At 42.0% G+C, this 23,951-nt stretch overlaps 1 protein-coding gene across 4 annotated transcripts in view; it reads right to left on the reverse strand.

The window, feature by feature from the left end:
* Window positions 1-23,951, reverse strand: part of CRTAC1 (cartilage acidic protein 1) — a 365,203-nt gene that overhangs the window by 155,745 nt on the left and 185,507 nt on the right. The gene's annotated exons all lie outside the window — the stretch shown is intronic.

Consider the following 23,951-nt stretch of genomic DNA (forward strand, 5'->3'; position numbering starts at 1 on the left):
GATGTATCGTTACAGTATGCCAGTCATGTTGGTCTATACCTACCTCCACAACAAACGTCTACCAGGTCTCTGCCAGGTACAAACGTCTTTGCCAGGTTTCCTATCTAAGGACAGTATAGGGTAGAGGTGGATACGCTGAGCTCGGAGATGTATGGTTTTCTATGATTTGATCAATAATTTAATGTAAAAAGCTGATTAAATACTGCCAGTACTCATAGAGAAAGCCTGTGAGTCCTGGTTCCCCCACCCACTCATAGAGAAAGCCTGTGAGTCCTGCTTCCCCCGCCCACTCAGAGAAAGCCTGTGGGTCCTGCTTCCCTTGTCTTGTATGAGATTGTATATAAGGAGAGCAGTCAATCACTGTTTGTGAGCGGGGTAAGTAGGTCTCACAGGCTTTCTCTATGAGTCCTCGCAGCATTTAAACAGCTTTTTCCATAAAAATACTGAAACAAATCATAGAAAACTATATATCATCATGCTCAGCGTCTCCCCTACTATCTTATGCCACACTCTGATAGGAGCCCTGACAAATCCACTTTAAAACAACTGAGGTAAAAGAGGTAATTATTACTGTTTTTCGCCTCGACTGGATGACATTTCTTGTGTCTCAACAACCCACCTGTTTAGAAGAGATAAGTATCAATAACTAACTAAACGGCTTTCCTGGCAATAAAGTGGCTGCCCAATGAAAAAAATATATAATCTAGATGAATTTCTCCTTCATTCTCCTGTCACTTCGGGTTATAGGATTGTGACGTGACAACATGGCATTCAAAGTGACATTACTATGATGGACTAATACTGCTGTAAAAATATCACTTTACTGTTATTGAAATGTCCCTACGGCTTATAACGATTGACCTCAAGACTACTACACGGAGCAGCGGGGATGCACAGGGGTTGGTGACAGGTACGGAAGGACAATCTGAATGGTGACTAGACTACAAACGTTAGTATTTTTCAATGGTGACAACTTTCTGTGATTTTCCTATTGCCCATAATCTAACAATATTATATGTTTGTTTTTGTAAATAACCTGGTTCTTAGAAACTTGCCATAGTCGATAAACTTATGGTAGATGGTAGCAATCCAGTCGGGAAACAAGGGGGTTGCAAACAGGTAGAATATTCAGTCAATTCTGGTGAAATACAGGTAGAAGTCAGAACAAGCACATCAAGGTATAAAGCTGGATACAAGGTATACACCACCATAAATAAATAACTAATGACTGAAATAAATGGATTTTAAATAGTGCGGCCGTTCATTCTGTGCATGTGCCACTTGGCAACTCTACCAGCATTGCCATGGAGAGCAAGGGGACAGCGGGGAAGAAAGGGCGTTACTGGTTTTCTAAGGTTTATTTTTATTCTATAGGATAACTTATCATATACAAGAAAAGGGAAGTCTAAAAAACACAAGCCTCATGTATTCGTGTTAAGTTGAGAGGTAAGACAAGTATCTCCAGGCGCTTGACATTGCTTTGAATATTTGAATAAAATAATACATTGAAAGAAACAATCTCTCTTGAGCACACACTTATAATATTGTAGCAAAACAATTTCACTTAAGAAAAGTGCATGGTATATATATATATATATATATATATATATATATATATATATATATATATATAAAATATGCTTAAAGGAGCAGTAAACCTATAGTCAGCAGCTCATAGAGGAAAAGGTTATAACATGAGAGCTGATAATCACATATGATAAGTATACTGCGGTCCAATAGAATAAGGGGCATTGGCTGCAGGAGATATTTTAGGACCTTGCCTGGTTTAGAAAACAGGTTTTCATACACACTGTCTTATGGATCTCACCAGAGAAGTGGATCTACAATTAGTTTGGTGCTCGCTAAAGTCTAAGGAATTTCACTGTTCTTCCCCCTAGAACCCCACACATGGAGGTATGGTCTCTTCCAGTTGGATTTCCAGTTTGCGGACCCGAAAGCAGTCACCGATTGGTGGTGGGTGCGCCGCAGCAACGTCTTAGCAGGTGAAAGAGCAGAATAAGAACAAAATCAGGATCAAAACCGGAAAAATGGACAAGAATGCGACGAGATGGAGTAGAAGACGTAGATGTAACAAGAAGACGAGCCAGAGGTCAATAATAAGCAGGTTGAAGAACAAGCACCAGTCGCGAATACCAGAAGGAGGAAGGCAATGGCGTAATCCAGAGAGAAGGCTAAGGTCAGGATTAGGTTCAAGACATAGGACTAAAAAACTAATGTCTCCCATTAGAAATCTGCCGCCAGGTGTGACGTCATCAGAGCCGGATGCGAGTGGGTGAGTGACGCTGGGTCAGGACAAGGTGAGTAATACATTCAGGTCCCATATTCAAGAGCCTCATTTATTAGTTGAAGCCTTAGAGCAGATACAAACAGCGTCTTCGTCTTTGGAGCACCCAGTGGTGGTGCTACAGGGAAATTGAACACTTACTGCAAGGTTCCCACCACAGATTACACCTGATTGTGGGCGGTCCCAGCAAAGGGACACCCTGTGATCAGCTCATCGAGGGGATCCCTTTTAACAAAAAGCCATTGGCCGAAGCGGACATCCAATTTAAATCAAAGTCCTATGTACACTTTCTTCTTCTCTTCTCCATCTCATTAGTTCCTTCACTAAAATCTACTATATAGGATACAATGGTCAAATCTATTTCCTCGCTCCCAATGTCTCATCTTTATAATTTTATATTTTATGTTAGCACATAGGTCTTATCTATTTTCCTAACTGGATACAGCTAAGTATAGGGTCCAGATTGGGGTTATGGGTCATGGCAAAAAAATAAATTTCACATTACAGTGAATGCCCATTGAGTTCATGTTGGCACCAGCGAGGAGAAGGGGATATATCACAGGTTAATCACTCCTCTCCCCATCCTGGTCTGCAGAGGCAAACATCCTAGGACAGAACTGGTAAGAACGGCTGTAACTAAAATTCATACACAGAATATTAACCTCAGATGTTAGGAAAGCCATGCGGAAATGCAGGTATGATATTATAATCAACTTCTTCATTTATTGCATTTTTTCTTAACTTTGTTCAACATAGAAACAACTGCCCTCATGGAAACTGTCAACAAGCAGTCTATTAGGAAGGTGGATTTTATTATGGATCAATTTTTATTCTGGTACTGCTTTAGTAATTACTGTACCCAGGGTTTTGGCTAACATGGCGCTACATATGTAGCGATTTTTAACCCCTTGACGACCCAGCCATTTTTCGTTTTTCACTCCCTGCCTTCCAAGAGCCATAATATTTGAATTTTTCTGTCAATAGTGTGAGGGCTTATTTTGTGTGGGAGGAGCTGTAGTTTCTATTAGCACCATTTAAAGTACCATATAATGTATTGGAATATGGAATTGTGGGGTGGAATTGGATTTTTTTTTAAATTCCTTTCATATACTGTGTACAATAGAGTTTATCAGTGTACCATTATATCATTGCTCTCTCTTATAGGTTTCTTAATAAAATACTATCCAGAATGTTCCTGCACCATTAAAAAGCAATAATTCAGGAATGTACTGAGTGACCACCACAAATCTGCTTAATTTTGCGTATTCTGGTGTTGTCACTGAATCGCCACCAGGCTGCTCACTGGTTCCTGTCAACCAATCATCTCTGCTCCTCCCTGTGACATGCAGGGCATGCCCTAGATGTAGGTGGGCCCTCTTATGCCCCCAAATCTTTCAGTCACCCAGTATACTGTTCATCCTTCGCAGTAAGGGATTGTTCACATTTTTCCAAGCTTGTTTTTGCAAAAATAATTTATATATGGGTCCTACATTTTAGCCCAAGCAGAGAGCTATTCGGATGAGAGGCAAAATTTTGTGTTTTCATTAACTGTTACCATAATCATCAACATTAAAGGAACAAACTGCTGGAAATAGATGCCTCTGTGTGTAATGAATCTATATAATATGAGTTTCACTTTCTCAATTGAATTACTGAAATAAATTCACTTTTTGTTGATATTGTAATTCATTGAGAAGGACTCAGTGGCGTAGCTATAGGGGTTGCAGTTGCGACCGGGCCCCCGTTGCCATGCAGCGCGCTGATACAAACTTTGTATGTGCCGTGATGCCAGCACTTCCTGGTTACGGGCATGGTTTGTTTAGACGTCACAGTCACATGGTATACTGAGTGTACCATGTGACCATGACGTCACGTGAGGGGGCGTTCCAGCCACTGTGGAAGAGCCGATGCGGAAGAACATGGAAGACTGCAGGTGAGCTGCAGAGGGGGCCCGTAATGTATGTGTGTTATATTGTACCGTCTGTTGTATTGTACTGTCTGTGTTTGCGGTCGAGAGAGGAGAGGGGGGCTTTAAATTACAGGCCCCCCTCTCTCCAGCACAAACACAAACTGCAAGACACAATACATTACAAACTGTGGGTCGCACTCCCCCTTGGGGGTCGTGTGAAGACCTCCGGGGGGTCGCGAACCACTCAGCAGGGTCCTGCTTCCAACTGTATTCGCGTTCTCAGGACGCAGATCCAGTTGAATTTAATCCTGGAGCAAGGAGCTGACGGCTCCTTCCTCTAGCATTCACTGCCGTGAGCTATTAGCGGCTCGGCGCAGACAGGTGTGATTTAGTGACGTCATCGCGCTTGTCTGCACCGAGTCACTCAACACAGGGCAAAGAAGGAGAAGGATCTCCTCCACCCGTCGTAGGAACGGGGATAGGTAAGCAACTTTATTATTTTTCTATTATACACATATGGAGGAATTATACTGTATAAGGATGGGGACTAATATGGTGGCAGCTATGAGGGGCATTATACTGTATGGGGGGGCTGATATGGTGGCAACTATGAGGGGTATTATACTGTCTGGGGGGATGATAAGGTGGCAGCTATGAGGGGCATTATACGGTATGGGGCTCCTATGGGGGCATTATACTGTGTTGGGCAACTATGAGGGACATTATACCATATGGGGTCTGCTATGGGGGCATTATACTGTCTGGGGGGCTGATATGGTGGCAGCTATGGGGGCATTACACTGTAGGGAGACAGCTATGGGGGCTTTATACTGTGTGGGGGCAGCTAAAGGGGGCATTATACTGTATGGGGCTGCTATGGGGGCATTATACTGTATGGGGGCATTATACTGTGTGGGGCAGCTAAGGAGGGCATTATACTGTGTGGGGGCAGTTATGAGGGGCATTATACTGTATGGGGCTGCTATGGAGGGCATTATACTCTATGGGGGCATTATACTGTATGTGGCAGCTATGGAGGCAGTATACTGTATGGGGGCATTATACTGTGTGTGGGGCAGCTATGAGGGGCATTATACTGTATGGGGCTGCTATGGGGGCATTATCCTGTATGGGGGAATTTATGAGAGGATTTATACTGTATGGGGTCTGCTATGGGGGGCATTATACTGTATGGGGGCATTATACTTTGGGGGGAGCTATGGGGGGCATTATACTGTATGGGGCTGCTATGGGGGAATTATCCTGTATGGGGGAATTTATGAGAGGCATTATACTGTATGGGAGCAGCTAATGGGGGGCATTATACTGTGGGGGCAGCTATGTGGGGAATTATAATGGGGGGGCTGTTGGGCAAGGCGGCTGGCCATAGGCGCGGCAGGGGTCTTGTGGTGTTGGGGAGGAGTAGCGGGGCCCAAGCTGAATTCTTGCACCAGGGCCCATGAGCCTTTAGCTAAGCCCTTGGAAGGACTAGTATATAGCTTCTGATAGATTTGATCTGGCCTCACCTCCCTATGTAACGCCTGGTAAATTCCTCATGGGACATGTACATACCAGACCTACTGACAGCAGAAAGTGAATGCTTGATCCAAGATGGCGGACGGAACCTGAACTTTTATGTAGCAAGTTAGAGTAGGCATGGGGGAAGATAAATGAACACTGTTACAATGTGGGCTAGATTAAGTGATGGTGGGAATGATCACATGGATCTGCTGAAGTTCCCCTTTAAAGGAGCAAGTTCCAATTACACATGGTCTATGGAGAACTGCACCACAACGAGAGTCATGCTCGTTTCATTTACTGCCCCATCAGCTCGCTATGTAAGGCAGTAAAATGAAATTGAAATGCTCCAGACATAACTTGTTAAAATGCCTGTCTATTGTTTACGCGTCGACTTTCCCTTCCGCGACTCAGATGAAAAGCAGAGCAATAAGAAACCCTTCCAACCATAGGCAAAGCTATATATGCGGCACTTGTAATTCCGAGTAAATGAGAGCCGCAGTATTATACGGTTATCCTGCCTTATCTAAAGCGTAATGAACATGTTACGGCGTAATGTACTAAGGCTCTGATGTACGCTTTTATGGCCGCAGAATAATTTTTGCTAATCTGTTTATTGGTTTATCGTTTTAATACCCACAGTAACATCTTATGCTCATTTTCTATAATGTTTGGCTATGAGTAGCTGTTTTTTAGATAAGGGACAAGACAATAGTCTAGGACCAGATACCGTATGTTCATTGCAGTGAATTGTAATTCATGGGAATCATGATGTACCTTGTAAAAACGGGCTATTATAAAAGATTTTGGAGGGTTCAATGCCAGAAAAGTCTTCACACGTAAGAGACATACATCCACTTACGGTGATATATTGGCGTTTCAATGCAGTAAAAAGCGCTCAGCCATATAATCCCATTTTAAACATTTATTTCGTAGCTGTGGTGTATTGAATAACACTTGAAAATGTAAGCTGGAAAGCCAATGACAAAATAGATCTCATATTAATTCAGGAAGTGTATAAGGAACTTCTTTATATAAGTTAAGAGGGCCATCACGTACAGCGGGAAGAGAGGCGGCAGGACGGAGTTATGCAGCAAAAGGAGCATAAACAGATACAATGAAACAGGGTCATTTGCATTTTTGTAATACAAACTCCTATCTTAAATTTTTATAGATGATACCCTTCAAGAATGTGAGAAGAAAGACGTGAGGCCAGGTTCATAAAGGTTTTTTTTGCCTTTTTTTTAAATATATAGATGCAATGTCAGTTGGTGTTCTTTGGGCCCACCAGAATAGATTATACTAAGGACCCATCCTCCATCTGTTAGGAAACGCCAATTCCTTTCATGATCTCCATGACTACTGTTCTTGCTTTTGGGCGGTTCTGGTTTTTCCTTGAGCCTATCCCTCTTCTCTATCTTTCTGCCTATCAGATTTGGTTTAGTATTTATACCGGTCCTTCTCACTCAGTCTTTGCTTGTGATTTTCCTTATCTTCTGGTGTCCTGATCAAGCTTATGACTACACCCCATACTTCTGACTTTTGGACTTCTTGGATTACTGACCTCGACTTGTCTCTCATTAACCCCTTGTTTGCTAATTTGGATTATCTGTTCCCGGCTGGCTTTGACCTCTGCTTTACCTGGTATCCACTTGCTTATTGATTTAGACTTTCTGTTTAAACCCTGGCTGTCTGGTTTCCTGTTTAGGTTTGCCTGCATTGCACCTCTTGTCCAATATTGAACTCTGCTAAAACAACCTGGGTTCTATGCAGCAAAAACCATCCCGCCTTGTGTTGGGCTCTGGCGAATACCATAGAGTAGCCTTAGACTCTGTTGATCAAAGTTGTGGTGGATTTGAGGTTGCAGATTTATATGCACGCTCTCTCCCAGCATTCTCCAGCAGCCTTTGGGGAACCGCTTTCCTAGCAATTCCATAACACCATCTCTACAGAAAACTCTTCATTATAATCTTTGTAATTGTACACACAGGAGATATCATCAATAAGGCCTAGTAGGTTATTTGTGAATCGTCCTATAAGAAACATACCCTAGTGGTCAGCTTTAAATAGGCTCGACTTGGGCTTTGGAGTCCATTATTGTGTGAGAGTCAGGGCCCACTGGAGGATCATCTTGTACCCTTCACATTGCAGCTTGCACTACCCTTGACTTTTTTTTTTTACTTTTTCCCCATTCAAAGATTTAATGCGCAAGGCTATATTCACACCTAATTCATTGTGAATGTTCAGCGTATACACCGGGAAATTATCCTGGACTGTACGCCATATGCAAAGCTTATAATGGACCACACCTATACCAAGAGTGTCCTTTTGGCATACATCTGGTCGCTATGTATTGGAATACCTTTTTATTTAACTATTATTGTTCTAAAAAAAAATATATGAAAAGAAATTAAGTTAAATCATATTATAAATGCAAATTTAAATTGGATCGGAAGAAAGAGTTACAGAAATTCTTGTAATAGTTAGTAGTAACCTCAATTGTGCAGTGAATTTACGAAAATGTTAACAAAAATTGTTCATGCCTGATAACCTTATAGACTACCTCCCAACCATCCCATTATTTTGGGAGATTGTCAAAAGGCAGGAGGTTTCTGAAAATATGACAAAAATTGGTGATTCTGGAAGGTTTTGTGGCCGTTTTTGGGCAGGGTTTAAAACTGTCCTGTAAATGGGAATTCAAAGTTTGGGAAGTATGGTATAGACTGTAAATAGAAGGGAACACTATGGTCTGTTTGAGATATTCCCAATCGAGTTACGTTATTAACATAAAGTATCCCTGATGGAGAAACGAGCATTTGGCCACTGATTAGATCATGTTTCACCCTCTGCAGACAGAAAGTCAGTCATGTATATCTCTACACAACGAGAGGGAATGGAAGGTAATCTCACAGACACCAAAAGGAAGGAGGGGTAGGAATCCTATGGGTGACCAGTGACCTAAAATATTGAAGAACACAGACCCTTTGGGTGACTAAGTGACAAAGACAGCAGACCCACCTTCACAAAAAATAATTGAAGGCAGAAGTCTGGAGCACAAACATTTGAGCTTACAGACGGTAGCCCTTATGACCATACGCAGAGGCTTTCTGGTTGTCTAGGACAGGGCCATACAGTCTTCATGTGCTGCCGTTGAGGCTCAGTCGGACGTTGTGTGTCCCAATGCTTCTATGGGACAATACTACCATAAAGTACAATGCAGTGTCTAATGGAGAATGGTACGTTGTTTTTTTTGTCAGAAAAAACTTCCTTATGCCTGTATTTCAAATCGAAGGTATAAGTAGGTATAATGTAGGGCATAATGTCATGATATAACGAAGCTGTGTTTTTCACACATAGAGCTCCACATTCCCTGCTTAAAATATGTCTCGTGAACCCAGTAAAACATTAAAATAAGCTCAAAAGGAGTCAATTATTTTGCTAAATCAGAGATTGGTGTAGTCGGAGAAAGGCCTGTGCAGCAAGTGATCACGTCCATCAAAATTGCCTCCTTAACGGCACTTCACCAACAACTGGTGACGTCTGAAAGTTTTAGAAGCACTGCTTTGAAAGGTATGTATGTAAAATAAAAGATTAAGCAACTAGTAATTGATTAAAAATACCCTACCATTTTGTGTATACAGATCCTTTGTAGATCTATGCGTCTCCATGGATACAGACTACAAACAAACTCTATGTAGTCTGATCCTGCAGTCTTGCATTTCTTGCTAACCTACCATAGCTATGAAAGCAAGACTAGGGAACACACAGGTATCACGACAAGATCAGATTACAGAGGGTTTGTTTGTAAAAAATACATATGTCATGAGAGAAGAAAAATAATTACATTTATGATGCAGTTTCTAGTCTCGAGCCTCCTGACGAATTTAGTGTAGCGAAACGCGCGTTGAGGTGTGTTGCTCCCTTTGTTGCCACCATGTTGAGTGGTGAACTATTGAGATACTGCTGACTTACAATTTGGGTTTTTGAATAATTGGTGCAGTCTATATCTATTTTATCTGCATAGTGCTCTTTTTTTGAAGCTTTATGGATTACGATTATTTTCTATGTTCTATGTACATAATATTTGGACTTCATTTTACTTTATAGAGGGACTTTTTGTTATATGTTTGGGTATATGATTATCACCATACATATTTATATATATCCATTACTTTATTGTTTTTTATTTACCTTATTTTACATACGTTTTTTTTGTATAATTTATGTTTAGATATTTTCCGTCATCTTGTGTAGTCGGTATACTTTTTGGGGAGGCACTAGGATTTTGATGACCGTACTATTCTTGTAGCTGGGCTGTTCCATCTAATGCCCTTTTTTTTGCTCTCCTTTTAACTGATTTTCTATTATTACATATTATATAAGCGATATAATAAAAATTTGGATGCTTTTTTTTTTATATACTGTGTTGGGCATTCGTTGTTTCTCTGTCTTTCTTTTCTTGTCTTGCTGGTTGAGTACAGGAAATACGACCCCTTTAAGAATCTTTTTTTTTTTTTTTTTCATTTATAAGATTTACTTTACAAGCAATTTAACTTCTACACTGACAGAGGATGTCACCCCTACGTTTGATCCTGCCTGTCATGTCATTATGGGAACATGGAAGGATGTCAGATTAGAGAGACGTGCTCTGTGGAGGAGGCAGCCAGCAGACAGCACCTGTGCCTCCTCTAGTTTGTCTATTGTTCCAGTGCAGCAGATGTGATTCCGATTTACTGATAATCGTTACATAACAAACTGTATGAGAAGAGTGAAGGAAGGAGGTGAGGTGATAGACAGTATGAATAACATAGGCGAGCACAACCGTTTGTCAAGCCAAGTCCTCGAAATATCTACTTATTAAACTCACTTCTATTGCTAAAAGTTTCGCTCAACCTGTAGTCGAAAACTAATGAGCGTCGCCGACTCTGCTGAGAAATGATAGGAAGCTTTAATACACCCAGTACAAGTAGGGAACGCAGTGTCATTGACATGTTTCTAATTGCACATGAACGAGTCTGACTTATTCATTGACATACAGAACGTAGATGACCTACTTTAAAGTGAAGTCAGTGGTTTGGAGCCACATTATTATATTATGAAAGTGCATAGTGAGCAGTTTCTTATTACAAGGTTGGTAGACTTTAAGGTAAAAGTATCTAAAAAAAAAACAGAACGTGGGAGCAGAGCCTCTGCATGGAAGGGGAATGAGGCACGGCTGCCGATCTTCAGTGCTACCATAGGTAATCCAGCTTCATCTGAACTATAAACTGACCCCAAAGTTCAATCACTTCTTCCTGACTGCCATCTGAGTTTCACCTTTTACCTCGACGCGGTCCTTCAACCATCCAAGGCCTAACTTGCTTTTCGCCATTGAGGCACCCGTTGGATCAAACCAATGATGGACAGGTGCAGGTGAGTTAATAGCACAGTGGGCAATCATTCACCTGAAATTTTAGTGTCATGGGACCCGTGGGAAATTAAAGTATCACGGAGCCTGCAGAGGATGGTGTGAACCCATTTTGTAACCAAGAGATTTTACAAGGGAATAAACCGGGGAATGGAGTCTAAGGGGACCCCAGGTATTCACCTTTTAACTCCTATACAGGACACTGGACTTCGCTGCTGGGGAATCCCAGGTCACTAACCCCGTAGTAGTCTACTTTGGCAAAGGCCAACGTAGACAGGCGTAGTACAAAATCAGCAGACATAATTCAATGTCAGGTATAGCAAAAATCTCAGGGCAGGTGGCAGACAGGCACTCACATTTTGGTAGAGCAAAATGTCAGAAAAGACAGCAGAGGTACGTCACGGGTTACAAGCAAGAGGTCAAGGCAGAGGATGCCAAGGAGAGGTAAGTATACGGTGGAAGGTATAAGCGTTAGCAGCGGCAACCATTACATTGAGGACTCCAAGTAGTAGACGGCTTGCCGCGATTATCAACCACAGTTTATGACAGTTTCATACTACTCCATCAGGGAAAATATTTATTTCCTGAGGTTTAAATAGTGCCAACAAGTTCTGTAGTGCCTTGTAGAGATTGTCACCATTCACATCAGCCATTTTCCTCAACAGGGCTCACAATATAATTTCCCTATCTCAGACACACACTGGGGCCAATTTACATGGAAGTCATTTTATCTTATCAGTAAATTTTTTGGAGGTGGAAAAAAAACCAGAGAACCCAGAGGAAACACACAAAGAAAATACAAAGTCCATGCAAGGTTGGATTCGAACCCCCAGTGCTGCAAGGCAACAATGCTAACCACTCAGCCACCGTGAATGGGCCTCAAGGCAGGCGTCCATACGGAGACAAGTGACAGGCGGCCCCCACTCCAGGGGTAAGAACTATTCAGTCACTGTCATTTTTCTCGTTGTATCCTATAGGCTGCTATTACTTTCTGTTGTCTCTAGCTATTAAAGGTTCTTTACTGCCCTTTTTAGAACCAATTATATTTGTGTTTTTTTTTCTGAAAGGGCATTGCCTACATAACCTGCCATTCCTAGGTCTGTTAACACAAAGTGTAGATGGTTTGGACTGGCAAGACATCTATGGGTTATTGGAACTGAATGTTGCCAACAAGTTATAGCCAGGATGTGGACCCACTGGGTCACTATTTGATTTTTCATAGGGTTAGTCATGGCTTCGGAGTCTACGGAATTATCTGTTTTTCAACCTTATCCCCTTCACAGAGGTATACAATTTCCAATACCAATAATATCCAATACCATACTATTGCTTAGGCATCCAAATTGTGTCCTGAGCTGGAATATATTTAGGAAGTTCATTGGTTGGTGCATCATGGCCTATGACGGATCCATTTGCCAACGGATCCAAATGGCCACCGATGGACCACATTGATTTAGTACTGTAGACTTTGCTATTCTTGGTGTCAAAAAATACTGGAAAGGCCAAAAGAACCCAAGAAGGAGGCTCTCAAATCAAGTGTGAACAAAGCCTTCAATAATTTTGCTTTCTTTTGGTTCCCTTTATTGTATTCGTAGAGTAAATTGATACAGAACAGAAATGTTGTGGGTTTGCTGTCCAGATTTGCAAATGGAAAATCTGCAGCTGGAAATTTTCCCCCTGACCAGCGGTGGGGATTTTCAAATCCAGAGCATTTCAAATCCTGTTACCTAATGAGCACGGATTTGTTTTACGGATTTTCTCCATTAAGTTTAATTATATTCCGCAATCAAATCCTAGTTCTGCTGATCTTGCTGCCGAATATCCTACGGATCCACAGCATAATATGCAGGTGTGGATTTTATTTAAAATGTAACAATAAACAAAAAATGTTTGATCTTTGGAATAAGCTTTTTGACACTGACGTTCCTACCTCGGCTTCTATTGGGTTGCTTTCCATGGTTCCTGGATCACTCCCACACCTCAACAAGGGTGTATTTAGGCATTTTCTGACTGCAGCTAGAACTGTAATCCCACGTCATTGGAAGTCTAGTACTGTGCCTTCTTTACAGGAATGGGTAACAGAAATGAATGGGATTATGAGAATGGAGGAGTTTATGTCTGCTGATCGGGGTAAATCCGAGATCTTTGTTCAAATGTGGTCAGTATGGTCCGGATTCCGGGGTGGTGCTGACTTGCCTCTCTGGTTGGATGGCCTCTTTTGAACGCTCATTTCGCCAATTTTGTGTGCTTTTGTCTGTTTGTGTTTCCCTTTGTTGTCTTGTGTTTATGTAACTTTGTGTTGAATTCACACTTAAACAGGTCATTACTACCCGTTTCTGGGACTGGTTTCCCTAAATATTGCACTACTTTTGCTGTGGTTATGGTACTGTTACTTACCATTAGATTTTATTATTTACTTCCTTTTGATTTGGACGTTTGGGAGGCTACCTCTTACCATTGTTCATATGTCTATGTAACATTTTCTACAGTTTGAATTTATTGCACTGCGTGCAAACTTTTGAAATTTCGTGAGCTGTTTTATATGCTCTGTTTTCTCTTCTAATAAAATTCTTGATAAAGAAAAAATAAATAAAAAATTTAACAATAAACAGTATAAACCTTACCAATCCCCTGGTACACTCATGGTGACATTTCTTTGTCCGTTGCCGTTCACTGTTTACTGGCCTCCAGCAATGATGTGTCGTCCCAACACGTGAGCACTGACCTCTGCAGCCAATGGGAATTGTCTCATAAGGAGAAACCCTATTGATACATTCTATTATGGCTTCTGGATGTCAAAGCGGGGGTGCCCTGGTCGTTAGTGGGTATTCCTTTAGAGGTCATTCTTTAAATGACTCTTAGGTCAGATTCACACGAGTGTTTCTGTTTTGCATCCGCCAAAAAACGGACAAGTTTTTCATGCGTTGCAGTTCCGTGTGCCATCAGTGTTTGTTCCGCGTGGCATCAGTTGTTGTCAGTGTTGGTGCACATTTCTTAGTTTTATATTTTTTTCTCTGCATTTCAAGGAACTGGTGCATGAATCACGGACCGCACACGGATGTGCGTCCGTGTGCTGTCCGTTATTTTTACGCACCCATTGACTTCAATGGGCTGCGTAGTGCGCAAAACACAGCAAAATAGGACATGCAGTGAGTTTTACGCAACGGACATACGCTGATGGAAAAACAACGCATGTCTGCATGGCCCCATTGAGTTGCATAGGTCTGTGTGATGGCTGTTGTTTTAACGGCCGTCACACGGACGTATTAAGCGTTCATGTGAATAAGGCCTTAGGGCTCATTCAGACGAGAGTAAAGCTATGCATGGAAATCACTTACAGCACACGGACCCATTGATTTCAATGGAGCTGTTCCACACATGCAGAAGTTTTCACGCAGTGAGAGTCCGTTGTGTAAAACTCACCGCATGTCCTACCATATATTGGTGCGTTTTCACGCACCTACGCACCTATTGAAGTCAATGGATGCGCAAATCATAAACAACACACGGATGTGCATCCGTGTGCTGTGTGGGATTTGTGCATCAATTCCATTGAAAAAAAAGTGCTTTGCGAGTGTGTGAAAAACACGTCACGCACGAAGCACAGATGCAATAATGCAACGCACACGGAGAGATTTACGCATGTTTTTTACAAGGGTCAATGCACATGATGCGTACTACGTGCGGTTTTGCCACGCGTATTTGCCTGCGGTAACACTGCAGCGTAATACAGTACTAGCATCGTCAATGAGATTCCAGGAAATCTCATGTACACGCTGCGGTATTTTTCTGCATGTAAATTAACCTGTGGTGCGGATTTAAAAATCCACAGCATGTCAATTTATCTTGTGTTTCCGCTGCGAATTGTATAGGCCTAGTGCTGAGGAAAATCGTACAAAAATCCATAACATGAAATGCGCCGAAAAACGCATCAAAACGTAAAAAAGGCACCGACAAACGCATTGAAAAACGCTGCGAATTTCCTGCGTATTGCTGCAGTTTGGGTGTGTATGTTCTGCAGCAAAATATGCAACGTGTGCATGTAGCCTTAGAGTTGCGACTGTCTCATGGCTTCATGCATTCTTAGGGTATGTTCACACGGTAAACAAAATACGGCTGAAAATACGGAGCTGTTTTCAAAGGAAAACTGCTCCTGATTTTCAGCCATTTTTTAATCAAACTAGCGTTTTTCACTGCGTTTTTTACGGCCATTTTTGGAGCTGCTTTTCAATTAAAAACGGCTCCAAAAACAACTCAAGAAGTGACATGCACTTCTTTTTACGAGGCCCCGTGGGAACGGAACGCTGTTTTTCCCATTGAAATCAATGGGCAGATGTTTGGAGGCGTTCAGCCCCCGTATTTTTAGCCAAAAGACTCGTCTGTAAATGAGACCGGCCGAGACAGAGAAGGATAAGTCTCAGACAATGAAATCCGCGCAGCACATGGAGAGGGACCCGAGACAGATGGATCTTGTTGTTTAATCTGGGAGATTGTAATTTTAAAGCACATTAGGGGTGTAATTTATTGACATATCCCGCACAAATTGAGTCGCTTTATTATTTCAGGACGGCATTGGACAGTGTTAAGAGCCCCCTGAAGAATGTTTTTGAAATGCCGTGTAAATTGGATGTTTTATAGAACAATGTATTTTATAAAAACCCCTGAAGAACTGTAAGCGTCCTCTAATTATTTCTGGATGCTTTGCAGATATTTTACTGAAGAGGTTCATTCCCGGAAATCATTGTTGCCAACACAGAACACAACGCAGTCATTCTGCACCAGCATCTTCAGATTGGGTTCATTGCGGCGTGATAAACCGCGGTGATAAAACGGACAACAACATCTGAATCCACATTGAAGGGGAAGGAAAGAAATTTACAATAAGGTTGGATAAACATTAACCAATCTGCTGCTCATTAGGGAAGATATGGAAGGAAGTTTATTAATGCAGAACCCGCTGGTAGAGCGTTTGTTTTATGACAACTGTTTTGCATTGTGATAGAAGTCCTCTGGGACTATAGACATACGGCACGGGGAATGTGTACATTGGGATCGAAACATGTATTCCTCATCCATAGATGTGCTCCATGCAAGCCGCCATGGCCAACTGTGGTCCCCTGACTCAGGAACGAGTCGGGACACAAGATATATGACAAACTTTGAGCAAATCCCGCGCTCTCGTTATAGAAAGACATTAGTCACAGAGAAAACTTTTAAAATAAAAATATATCCTCCCGTCTCATCCCCTTCAACAATCTCACCAGCTGCCGCGGTGTATCTTAAAGTGTAGCTAAACGTTTGACAAACTTCTGACATGTCATAGTGACATGTCAGGAGTTTTGACTGGCGGGAGTCCAAGCACTGAGACCCCCAACAATCGCTAAAACGAAGCGGCAGAAGAGCTCGTGTTAGCGCTGATCCGGTTAGTTTCTGTTCGGCTTTTTCCGGAAAGCCGATGTATCGGAGACTTTCTATTGAGTCCGTACACCGCTACATCGATTTATGGAAAAAGCCGAACAAAAACAAAGCGGCTCAGCGCCCACACGAGAGCTTCTGCCGCTTCGTTCTAGCGATTGGTGGGGGTCTCAGTGCTCGGACCCCCATCAATCAAAAGTTCTGACATGTCACTATAACATGTCAGAAGTTTGTCGAACGTTTAGTTACCCTTTAAGGATTTTGGTACACGAATAATATCTCCCAACGTTTGGTCAATGAGGTATACTTGACCCTTTAAGATTTTGGGTCTTGATGCCAAGAGCAAATTTTCACTTTTTATTTTTTTTTTTTTTTTTTTAGCCTACACACTTTCTTTTTTTTGCAGGACACGTAGGGATTTTTAATTTTTTTAAATTTTAGCTGATATTAATTATTTTTGTAGGTAAAAACTGTCAGAAATAGGAAAAAAATATATTTTCCATGTTCTATTTTTTAAGAAAGTTTGCTCAATTAATAATATTTACCCCAAAAATGAATTCTCTAATTCTCCTGTGCATAGAATAGGGTTAGAACGGGGAAAAATTTTATAATTGGGATATCGTACATTCTGCATGACAGGAATCTATTAATGCCTGAGCACCTGACGCCTATGCAAAACAAGTCCGTGTCACACAGGATGTTTAAAATTAATGCTTGTGGGAACGGAGACGTGTGTGTTGTTTTGGGGACAAGGCTTTTTTTTTTTTTTTTATTATTATTTTTTCATTATTTTTTCTCTATTTATATTTTATTGTATTTTAATAATGATTTCTTATTTATTGTATTTATGTTTTCCTATAAAGGCAGAGGTTGATAGGAAACACATGATCTGTGTGTGCTCTGCTGTCCCCAGATACAAATCACTGAGAACAATGAAACAGTGATCTAATGATACAGCCCCTTAGATCACTGTTACCAGTGATCTGTATGCACAGACATGCAGGAAAGACGCACACCGCGTCTTCTCTGCATGCCCTCAAGTCCCCTCTGCACAGGGAATCCCTGTGATGTCATTAATGATGTCACGGGGCTGCCTATCAAACACCCTAGTAGCAATACGTGAATATGAGCGCTGTGTTCAGGGCCCTTTAGTGACAGGGAACTGTTTATTTCAGTTTTCTGTCACAATACGGGATCGAACTGTCAGTATGAAAGCCCAATCCTGGCGATGACACTGCTTGCCAGAGTGCACAGTGCTATCAAAGCCAGCACGTATATTAATGAGCTTCTGTCACAAGGACCAGTCCCTTAGACCGGTGGTGTGGGCGGGAGGGGGTTAAAGAAGTTGTGTGCTTTAGACAATGCATTTTTGTTAGAAGTGTCTCTCGAGAATAGAGTGACCAGCCGCCAGGACCTCCAGCGATCATCTGTAATCTGCATGGAAAATATTGATACTACCAAGCGCTGGTATTATGGCTAGGCCAGATTTTAGATTTTGGCTAGTAAAGGACATAAGTCATCTGAAATGGTGCAGATCTAGTGCTCCATGACATTAGCCAAGGCCATGTACATATGACAGAGAGGTTGGTTTGAATACATAAAATGAACAAATAATACAAACAAGCAAATACAAAAAATATAAGCCTACTGGGTGACAGACTGGTACAGAAGGAGAGAGGGTCGTGCCCACGAGGGTTTACAATCTACGAGAAGCTGCTGCAGTATATCAGTCGTGTAGGGAGGACATGGTTATTGCAGGCTGTACCTTTTTTTGTGGAGGTGGGTTTTCAGTTTTCTGTTAACATTTTGGATGGTGGGAGAGAGCCGGATGTGTTGGGGTACCGTATTAGGGATGCGTGAGAAAAATCCTAGAGGCAGTGATCTGAGGAGCCAACAATAGGAAAACAGAGGCGAAGGTCTTGGGAGGACCGGAGATTATATGTAGGGACATAAGGGCAGAGATGTAAGGAGGGGACAGGTTGTAGACCGCCTTGAATTTTATTGTCAGTATTTTGAAGTGGATTTGCTGGGCAATAAGAAGCCAGTGTTGGCGCAGGCAGAAACGAGACATAGTAGAGGAACGAGGGGAGATTAGCTTGCAGCACAGATCAGGATTGATTAGATCCGATGGGGGTACAATATGTTGGAGGGAAGGCCACAGAGAAGGATGTTGCGGTTATCTAGGCAGAATATGATGAGGGCATTTACGAGCATTTGTGTTGACTCAAGGGTTCAGAAAGGGCCGATTCAAGAGATGTTGGCTGGAGGTGGTAAGGGCTTGATATGTGGTCTTAAATGTTAATAATGACATTTAATGAGTGTTCTGACTTATAAACATATCTTACTTAGACATATTTTAAAATACTGAGGTTTGCAAACCTATATTGTATCCATTTATAAGTCCATAATAGGTGGAATATGCAAGTGCTTTAATAAACAATGGCCTATCAATACAAAAACGAACAGCCGGGTCTCTAAGCTAAGGCCCATCAGACTATAAAGGAGTAATTTCCGTCTCTGGTTCTTCTGCAATTCACACAATGACTACACCTAGCACGACTATTCCCTTGTAGTTGTAATTTATGCTTTCAAGTGCTCCTAAGAGACGCAAACACATTGTCTCAGCGAAACGTAGAATCACAAAAGAGCTCGAAACAATGTAACTGTGACCACAAACCACTTTGTAACTTGTGCTGAAACTACATACACGAATAAACAATACAGGCGGATCACATCAGCTCCTGAATACAGGCTTTTCAGGTCGAACACGGCGTCCCAGCGCACGGCTGATATGATTTATTACTGGAGAATAAAATCTGGATTGGTAGATTTAATAAAGCAGAAATCTTTGCTCCCTTGATGCTGTTCTTATTGAGTTTTACCTGCTAAATATTGGGATTATCGGCCTTGTCAAGGTTAAGCTGAAACATTTTACATATTCTTCAACTCCCATGGTATAAATCAAGGACCTGCTTTGTTAGAAACTGCTCATTACCCCTCCCCGATGGCCTATTGTTCTCTGCGTGTAAAAACAATATGCAGAGGTGTTCAATTGGGAAAAGATTTTGTTTTCAGACGATATTATTTTGGTAATTTATTGCATTTCTGGGACAATGCAAATCACAAGCATTTAAATTCCTCCCTGATGAAAGTGGAACACATTTACATATTCACGGATGGTCCAATGAATAGCGGCTGTTATATCAAAATGTCATGTTGCGATGGCATTGTCATATCATCAGGGGGTTACGTACCCATGTACCCACACTGAGTATAGGCGAGGGCCACATGGCATTTCAATGTTGAGTGTAGTCTCTTCCAAATGTTGTATATGAAGTCATTAAGTCTCTCCAAAATTACAATATAAAGCTTTGGGGCCAATGAACTGAAGAGGTGTCAGCAGGTTAATAACACAACGCCATCTGCCGGCCTGAAGCCCAGATCTTATATCGCCATCTATTCTGAAATCTCAATGCGACTCTAATTAGATGCCAAAAGTCCAAAGCTAGCATCTTGGCACCTGCCATGTCTGTATCAAGCATAGTTGATTATCTGTTATCTGTCTGAACTTATATAGATGCTGCCAACCAGAAAATTGGCAATTTTTATGATCATGATGTTCATTTTCCTTTTCGGACTGTACAACTATAAATCTGTTAAAAGTAGTGTATTATCTTCCTGTTCTGTAATAGAGAAGTGACAACTTCATGATAAAGTGCGGATGGGTTCTCATTTATGTTAAATAGCCAAACATTTAGAACTTTCCATCAATTGGCGACTGTAGTACTTCGATCACTGGCACCATCTATAGCAATAGGTTTAATGCGTAGAAAGAAAAAAAGGATCATGCACTTGGAGGGCTGCCTGGAATTTAGTTTCTTGCATTTTTGTGCAAAGTCCCTCCTAATAGCCCTTCCACCCACAGTACAGCCCAACGAAGAACGTGTATGATGCTTAACATTGATTCTCTTGTTAAAATGGCACCTGATAATGGGTGGGATATAATATGTCGCAAGGGAACTGTCAGTTGATGTGTTGGAAGCAGGAAAAACGGGCAAGTGTAAGGATCTGAGTAACTTTTTACAAGGGCCAAATTGTGATGTCTAGACGACTGGGTCCAAGCATCTCCAAAACATCAGTTCTTGTGGGGTGCTCCCAGCATTCAGTGGTTAGTACCTATCATAAGTGTCCAAGGAAGGACAACTGGTGACAGGCGACAGGGTCATGGGCGCCGAAGGCTCAATGATGCTCGTGGGGAGCAAAGGCTAAGCCCTCTGGTCCAATCCCACAGCTGGCTATGATAGAAAGTTGTCAGACCACACAATGAATTGAAGCGTGCTGTGCTTGGGGTGACATGGCCGCAGACTATTCAGAATACCCATGCTGACCCTTTTCCACTGCCGAAAGAGTCTACAATGGGCACGTGAGCATCAGAACAGGAAAATGGAGCAATGGAAGAAGGTGCCTGGTCTGATGAATCATGTTTTATTTTACATCATGTGGATGGCCGGGGGCGTGTGTGTCGCTTACCTTGGGCAGAGATGGCACCAGGATGCAATATGGAAAGAAGCCAATCTGGCAGTGTGATGCTCTGGGCAATGTTCTGCTGGGAAACCTTGGGTGGTGCCATTCATGTGGATGACAAGTGCCACCTACCTAAACATAGTGGCAGAGCAGGTACAACCCTTCATGGTAATGGTATTCCCTAATGGCAGTGCCCACTTTCATCAGGGTAATGCACATGACACATTGCAAAGATTGTTCAGGAATTGTTTGAGGAACATGACAAAGAGTTCAAGGTGTAGACTTGTCTCCAAATTCCCCAGATCTCAATCTGATCAATTATTTGTGGGATGTGGTGGAAAAACAAGTCCGATCCATGGAGGCCGCACCTCACAACAGTACTTAAAGAATTTACTGCTGACGTCTTGGTGCAAGATACCACGGGACACCTTGAGAGATCTTGTTGAATCCAAAGCCTCGATAGGTCAGAGCTGTTTTTGAGGTACAAGGGGGACCTACACAATATTAGACAGGTGGTTTTACTGTTATGGCTGAACGGTGTGTATATCTACTGTACTGTTTTATATACTTCTCCATGACTGACTGATTATTGAGACTATCTGATAATCTGCCACCTATCCCAACCTATTGATGCTGGATGAAAGTAATTTTTCTTTAGGACGGGTTCACATGGGATGGATATGCTGCGTAAAAGCACGAAGCGTATTCATCCTGTGCGCCGCAGGGAATTCCGGGCGAAAAACTGCACCGAACTGTGGTGCTGTTTTTCGCCCGGAATGTCCGCTGCGGAAAACTGCAGCACTGCTAGCAGGCCGGCCCCCTAGGATGATGTTTCATCCCAGGAGATGGGTGCAGCCTGTGATTGGCTGCAGCGCCACTCACCTGGGATGAAGTCACCTTATGATGTCATCCAGGCCGGCCCCCTGGGATGACGTTTCATCCCATGTGACCGCTGCTACAGCCTGTGATTGGCTGCAGTGGTCACATGGGATGAAACGTCATCACAGGAGGCCGCGCTGGAGGAAGGAACACAGACTTCTGGGTAAGTATCCTGTTTTTTTTTCTTCCTGAGTTGCGTTTTTTGCTGTCGGATCGCTGCGAACTTTGAATTCAATGAAGATTTCCCACAACAAATAAGCAGTGTTTATGCAAATACAATTGACATGCTGCGGAATAAACTTCAGCAAAGCAGGTACATTTCTGAGTGATTTTTCCGCTCACTATTTACACAGCGTGTGGATGACATTTGTTCCATCTCATCCACTTTGCTGCTACTGTATGCTGCTGCGTTTTTTCCGTCCGCAATTCCGGACGGAAAAAACGCAACAATTCCGCAACGTGTGGACAAGCCCTTACAGTGCTTTATGAGCTGCTCTGCCCCTCTGTACACAGCATTTCCTTAGCTATTTGAACTTTTAGTCCGGAGCATACAATCATCTGAGAAATAGCGGCAGAACGTATAAAGTTCCAGCAAATCAACATGTCCAAGGGCAAAACTATTTAAAGCGTCATCCATCCTAGAAGCGCAGAGATGGTGGCAGTGTCTTTGAGATGCCAATGTAATAAAAGGTCACACTGGAACACAGTTCAAGGCAACAAGGTTATAAATGATCTGTACAATTACTAACACCCAAAACAAAGTGAGAAGAGATGATTGTGCCGAAGGATTTCATCCCGCTACATATCAAAATCGTATTCAGAATGGGAAGAAAATTGCAGGATGTGAAATTGTTCTTTTTAAATTCAATTGCTCATTTGTGACAAGAGTATCCACGGCTCTAGACTTTAGTACAACGGAGACAAGGCTGCTGGTAGAGTTGTTTGGACAATTGGTACATAAAATATCCGTCTGCATCAGTTTTTTTAATTTGATTATTTTGCAGGATCCAAAGATTTATGATCGGCTCTGTGCTGCGCACACTAGGGTATTTCATGCTGTTGACTGATCAGACTGATCCAATAATAGCCTATGTGGTTTAATAGATGTCCCTTAGGCCTTATTCACACGAACGTGTGCGTTTTGCGCGCTCAAATGTTCCGTGTTGCATGAGTATTTGGTGCGTGCCTGCGTGATTTCCGCGCATATGGCAGCGTGATGACACTGTTTCTATGTTTACAAACATAAAAGCAGGAGGTGCTTTTCTTTTTTCATTCATTTATTTTACTACTGTAGCGCGAATCACGCGCGACATACGCTGCGTGAAAATCACGGACTGTCTGAACGGCCCCATTGACTAACATAGGTCCGTGAGACGCGTGTGATTTTCACGCGCGCATCACGGACGCAATACTTGTTCGTGTGAATAAGGCCTTAGGCTAATACTGGATCCGTCAAATTAAAAGGACAGCATGAACAGAACCTATATTTATTTTTTTTGCCGAAAAAACCCCCCCAGATCTGGACTGAATGGGTACTAATTTCTAACAACCTCCGCATCTCATATACATATGCCCCTGAAAATGCACACAGGAATGTCACTGCATGGGAATAATTCAGAAATAATAGTCGCAGTGATGTCACAGTACAGTAATCATAGTCACAATGTATCACTATACCGGCATAATGCACAAAGTGCTATCACAAAGCAGAAATAACACTCAGTGATGCCACAGCTCAAGGTTAATAAACATTGTGGAGTCATGACTAAGGGTTATTACAGGGTTATTACACACAGTGATGGCAAAGCATGGGAAAAATGCACACAGTGATGTCACAAAACAAGGCTAATGCACACAGTGATGTCACAGTACAAGAATAACAAACCTTGCATCATAATACTAGAATAATGTGCATAGTGATGTCTAAGTCCAGAGATAATATCTGAGAACAGGCATAGTAAACATAGTGATGTCACAGCTAATGGCTGATGACT

This window comes from Rhinoderma darwinii, chromosome 11, assembly GCF_050947455.1.
Source record: "Rhinoderma darwinii isolate aRhiDar2 chromosome 11, aRhiDar2.hap1, whole genome shotgun sequence".
NCBI classification, from domain to species: domain Eukaryota; kingdom Metazoa; phylum Chordata; class Amphibia; order Anura; family Rhinodermatidae; genus Rhinoderma; species Rhinoderma darwinii.